Below are 6,000 nucleotides of genomic sequence, written 5' to 3'. Positions count from 1 at the left end.
TTCCCCCTCCCTTGACTCAGGTGCTGGTTCCTTGTGGTTATGTCAGATTGTTGTGCTCTGCCTTTCCGTGTTCTACCCTGTCCATGTTCTGCCCTGCCCGTGTTTGTGAGTTCGACTTGTTTTCTGTTCATGTGTTCCTGTTCTTGGCTTTCTAGTGTTTTTTTTGGAGTTTCTGCATTTCCTTTGTTCCTGTGTTGGTTCCCAACTTGCGTATGTTTTAGACCCTTTGTACCTGCCTGTGTTTGTGACCTGTTTGTGTTTGTTCCACTTGTACTCTGTCCTGCCTGTGTTTTTGAGTTCCTGTTGTTTCATTAGATATTGTTTGTGTTTGTTCCCGACATCTGTTTGTTTTCACCATATCTACCTGCCTGTGTTTTGTTTTACCTTTCCTTGTGCTCTGCCTTCCCGTGTTCTGCCCTGTCCGTGTTCTGCCCTGCCCTGCCTGTGTTTGTGAGTTCGACTTGTTTTCTGTTTTATTTCGATATTTTTTGAGTTTGTTTTGGCCTTCGTGCCCTTGTCTGTTCCCTGGTTGTTTGCACTTTTTGTTAGTAAAATCTTTAATTTTGTTAATTTTCCCTTTTGAGTTCGTGTTTTTTTCCCCTCTGCGTTTGGGTCCCCTCTACCTGTACCGTGACAACACCAGCCTGCATTAGGAGAGCAGTTCTCCAGCTTCCCAAAGACATGAGTGGTTTAGCCCTACCCAGCTTTATTCAATATTACTGGGCATGTAACAGAAGTTGCTCTATTGGGTCAAAAATGGGGTGGTCGATGCATGCCCACTCTAGGCTCATATCGAGCTGCTATCATCTCGTTTCTCACTGCGCTCTCTACTATGTTCTCAGTTACCTCTGGCTACCACTAGTGTCAGCAAAAACCCTGTAGTCACCCATTCCATTAAAATATGGATCCAATTTCGTAAGCATTTTAGCCAACATAGGTCTTCTACACTATCTCCGGTTCACAATAGTCATCTATTTGAGCCATCTCGGCTTGACCCTACATTTCGCATTTAGTTTGATAAAGGCATTACCTGTATCAGCAAACTTTACAGCAACAAGGTGTCGGACAAGCAAGGATCTGTTGTAGTCTGTATTAGTATCTGTTTGCTGTTAGTGTTTATTTTATGTTTCTGTAAGTTTATTATTTTTCACATCCTCCGTCCCAGTATTTTCATTCTCCCGGTCACTTGTCTCCCCAGTGCCGTCTCTGTGTCTGTGTTCCCTGAGCTGCTTCACTCCCCTGTATTTGCGTGATTTCACTATTTGGGTGGTTCCGGGTTTTCGTGGTTTCCCCCCTTCTTTCCAGTCTCGTTTTACTTACTTCCTGCTTATATCTAGTGTTACTAATTTCTACTAATCCTTACTAATTTATAGATTGTAAAGTACTAACCTCATTAATATACTAACATGTTAATATTGCTAATGGATTAACAAACACTAGTTTTGGGTTTTTGATAGTTTAAATCACTATACTAATACATTAACCATTCTCCCCTTTCCCATGCTGCGCTGTAGCTCCGCCCCTTTTCTTTCTAGTCTGCCCTAACGCTGAGTTCTGCAATTGCCTGCAGCTGTCTCTTGCTCTAACTGCACCTCTCTCTCTCTGCACTTGTTTTACCTGCTAAACCCTGTTATCATTGTTGTCTATGTGATTCCAGCCCGCGTTTTGTCAGTCCCCTGTCATTTAATTAGTTATCCTAATGTTCTTCACCTGGATGCTGTTTGTTACTCTGCCCTCACTCACGTAACCCCTCCTTGATTGTTACCTTCCCCAGTGTATAAATGTCAGTCTTTTCCACCAGCTCCCTGTCAGAATGTTGATTGTATTCACTGTGCCGATGTTTTGTAAGCCTTTGTTTATCGAGATTCCTGAGACGCCTTTTCCGTACGACTTCAAGTTTGCCTGCCCCTTTTGTTTGATTGCTTTCTGGTTTGACCTTCGCTTTGTTTTGACTTCTCTTTTGCCTGTTCCTTTGTACCTTCGCCTATCTGATCTCCTGGTTTTTGATTTTTTGCCCTTTACCACTATTCTTTTGGAAACTCGATTTTGTACCGTCCTATCTCTGATTACCTGGCTTTGAACTTTGGACTGAATAAAGACGTTTTTTGGATTTCCCTGGTCTGCGTTTGGGTCCTTGCACAGAACATTACAGGATCAATTAAAAATATGTTTATTTTCTGAATCCAGCGGTTCCAACAGTCAGTGTCCTTGCTAAAATGTTCAGCACTCTGAATGCTGAACCAAGGTATATTGCATGCTAGAACCCCTCACTTAACCTACATGTAAAATATATTTTATTTGATTTAATTTAATAATTATGTTTAAAATTAGAATTATCAATTGATTCTGATTCTGGTCAGTCTACAGAAAACTGGTGGAATCAACTAACAAGTCAAAACAAGCTGTATATCAGGTTTTCAGTTAAATAATTGAATTCAATAAGAAGCAGTCAATTATATTAATGAATTGAAAACAAATTCTTTATTGAATGCAGGCACACTACTTCTAAATTACACAACAGAAGACATACAGCAAAACATTAAACAACTAATCTAGAAACACCAGAAAATAGAGAGAGAGAGACGGATCGGCCAGACCTCGCCAAAGTATCACCCACTTCCAGTATAAGCGCCACAGGGAAACCAGCTAAAAACACAACCAAGGAACCACCAACAAAATAAAAAGAGGAAAACTCTTCTTCTTCCAGGCTCTGAAACCAAACACCTTACCCAGCATGGCTTGAGGATGTTTGCCCTGATTGGGTGATGCTGGGTTAAGGTTTAGGAGAGAAGGGAAGGGGGGTCAGACTAAAGCTGTGTTTCCACCGCAGGAACTAGGGTCTAAATTTAGTTCCGGGGGCTTTGTTTTACCCCTCAAAAGGTTCCTGCTCGGGGGGTAGTACTTTCCGAAAGTACAGGAACCTTTTGGGTGGAGCTTGCAGCGCTGAACATTTCTGATTGGTCGAGTACTCGCAGCAGTTTTTTGTGTCTATTTTCAGGCGCCATGTTTGAAAATATGCAGGCGCAAACCAATTTATTTTCATAATAACTTCAAATCAAACTTGTATGTTATGCGGCGCAGTAGCCTACTTTTGGTTATAGCCTGCCAACGTCTTGGAATTATAACGTGTGCTCTTCTGTTCTTTTCTTGCTTTAGTATTCGTTTTATAAAATGCTAAGCATTCGTGCTGGGACAGCATATTACGTACTAAAACATTCAAACGGATTAATTCGGTTGCTGAATATTTTCTTCCGGATTTTCTTTGTTAGCCCGTTGTAATTGACTCAAGACGTTTGATACAGTTATGTGAGGTATGCGGTAGTTCTGCGTAATTCACATTGGTGATAAAGTAAAAGCAAACTGGAAATCACCTTCCGCACTTTTTGTCAGGGTAAAATAACAGGTTAATTCTAGTAATCGTACCTTTAGCTTTTTCAGACTGCCGTAATTTTACTCTGCCATTCTTCAATTCCACAAAAAGACCAGGAAGACTATGGACTAATTTATGGTGCATGGTTCGCATCTGGAGGGCACACTTCGCTGCTCGGCTAGCAGTAACTTCGAAGCAAAACAAACGGTGGCTGTACCACTACTAATTTAAATTTTCAGCAAGTCCGAGTTTTCGTTCTATTCTTGTCATTTTGCGATTAGCCTATATAGAATTGACGATGAGAAATTAATCAAACAGCAAATTGTTTACAACGTGTGCATGTTTTCTGCTGTTGTTGCCAGTTATATTGGAAATGTGAATGCATTCTGTCGCTTCGGATGTCAAGACATGAAAGCGAATGTTCACATAAAAACATAATGAATGTGTTTGAGAGGATATATAAAACAGTTACAATCTGACTATTGGTCTGTTATATCCTATTTGTTGCATAACGGTCCAAGTTCAACTACCAACGACAGTTTTGCTTGACAACGGTAAAATATGCCCAAACGGCTGCAGAAGAATATTTCAATTCCATGTGATTAAATCGATAAAAATCAATAAATACAAAAGTAACCATATATAGTCATTGTTGGTAACCCGTTGTATATAAGTGGAATAAACCCCTCCGGGCTGCCCCGGTTATTAGAAAATAATGTAGGCTACTTCGGTGGTAGTATGGGGTTACAGAAGAAATCATATGACAGATGGACCGACGACAACGTCGCTTTTTCATACGTCAGTGGGCTAATTTGCCTAATCTTCGCGGGACTTTAGACCCCTGTGGAAACGCAGACAACCATTGGCTGAAGGAACCTTTTAGTTCCTGGTAAAGTAGTTCCTGGGACTGAAAGTTCCGGGTAATTTTGGTGGAAACGCAGCCTTCAGGCCGATGACCAACCCCCCCCCCCCCTCCTGGGAGCGAGAGAGGAAGTCACCCACAACCATCCGTGCACCCGGTCTATGGACCACCTTGAAGTTAAAATGGTCGACTCCCTCCACCTGCTGGGTCAAAACGGCCCCCAGACCTCTGTCCGACGCATTGATCTGCGAAACAAAAGGGAGAGAGAAGTTAGGTGTGAACAAGAGCGGCTCCCCACAGAGAGCTTCTTTTATCCTCTTAAACGCTTGCTGACACGGCTCCGTCCACTGGACCGGATCTGAGGCACCTTTTCGGGTTAAGTCAGTTAGGGAACTGGTCAGATCCAAAAATTCAGGGATGAACCGCCTGTAATAGCCGGCCAGCCCCAAGAACCTCCTTACCTCTTTTTTCGACTTGGGTCGGGGACAGGTTGCGATCGCGGCGGTTTTGTCCACTAGAGGTCGCACCTGTCCACTTCCCAAGTGGTACCCCAGATAGCGAACCTCCGCTCGGCCAATAGCACACTTCTTTGGGTTAGCCGTGAGCCCCACCTGCCTTAAGGATTCGAGCACCACCCCCACATGCTGCAAATCTGCCCCCAACTGCTGCTATGGATGATCACGTCATCCAGATAGGCGGCAGCATACTCAGCATGCAGACGCAATACCCGATCCATCAGGTGCTGGAAGGTGGCAGGGGCTCCGAATAACCCAAGTTATTCGAAGTGTTCTAAATTGGTACAAACCGTCTGGAGCGGAGAAAGCTGTTTTCTCCTTAGATTTGGCAGATAAGGGAATCTGCCAGTAACCCTTGGTTAAATCCACCGTCGAAAAAAACAAGCCGTGCTAAGCCGATCCAAGAGCTTGTCGACCCGAAGCATTGGATAAGCATCAAACTGTGACACTTCATTTACTTTCCTATAATCCACACTGTCGCTAATTTTTGACTGTCGCTAAAAATTTGACTGTCGCTAATTAAAATCACATTTTCATCTCTCTTAACAGGCAATGTTAATCAGTTTTATTTTGTTTCATTTATTAACACTGTCACTACTTAAATATGCTATAGGCTTATTGTTTCATTTCCTACTTAATATCTAAGAATGTTTAGGCAATTTAATTTGTTTAAATGAATGTTTAGCACTGTACAAATAAATATTTTATTTGTTTCAAAAAGTTTGAAAATGTTAAATAGAAATAAGTGTTAATAAAGTTATGTTGTTAATTATATTCTACTTATGCTGCCTTTTCGTGAACGAAACGCCCCCCCCCACCCCCCCCAAGACGACGCGATTATGCCGATCGATTAAATTACCTGGGTGACAATAATCGGCAGCAAAAATTCCATGACCGTCACAACCCTACACTTCACTACTAATAATTTATCAAAACGAGTACGCTTCTATACCAGAAATATATTTAAGGATACTTGCTAAAAGTAAACTTTTAGTTTACCAATTTTTTGTAAGGATATGCATTGGCAAATCAGTTCATAATGTCACCCACCTCTGGCAAAAATATAGACAGCAGGTAAAACAGACAAACCTATTGATGATTCAGATATGGAATTAGGAGAGTGAAGACAAACTCAAGGACTGCTGCGAGGACAGACTGGCAGGCATTTATTGGCTTGTATGCGGATCCACATGAGTTGACTGATTGTATTCCCTCACATATCCGGTTCTGTGAGCAGACTGTCAAAAACACCA

This window comes from Anguilla rostrata, chromosome 4 (genome assembly GCF_018555375.3).
Source record: "Anguilla rostrata isolate EN2019 chromosome 4, ASM1855537v3, whole genome shotgun sequence".
NCBI classification, from domain to species: domain Eukaryota; kingdom Metazoa; phylum Chordata; class Actinopteri; order Anguilliformes; family Anguillidae; genus Anguilla; species Anguilla rostrata.
This window is presented reverse-complemented; position numbering follows the sequence as displayed.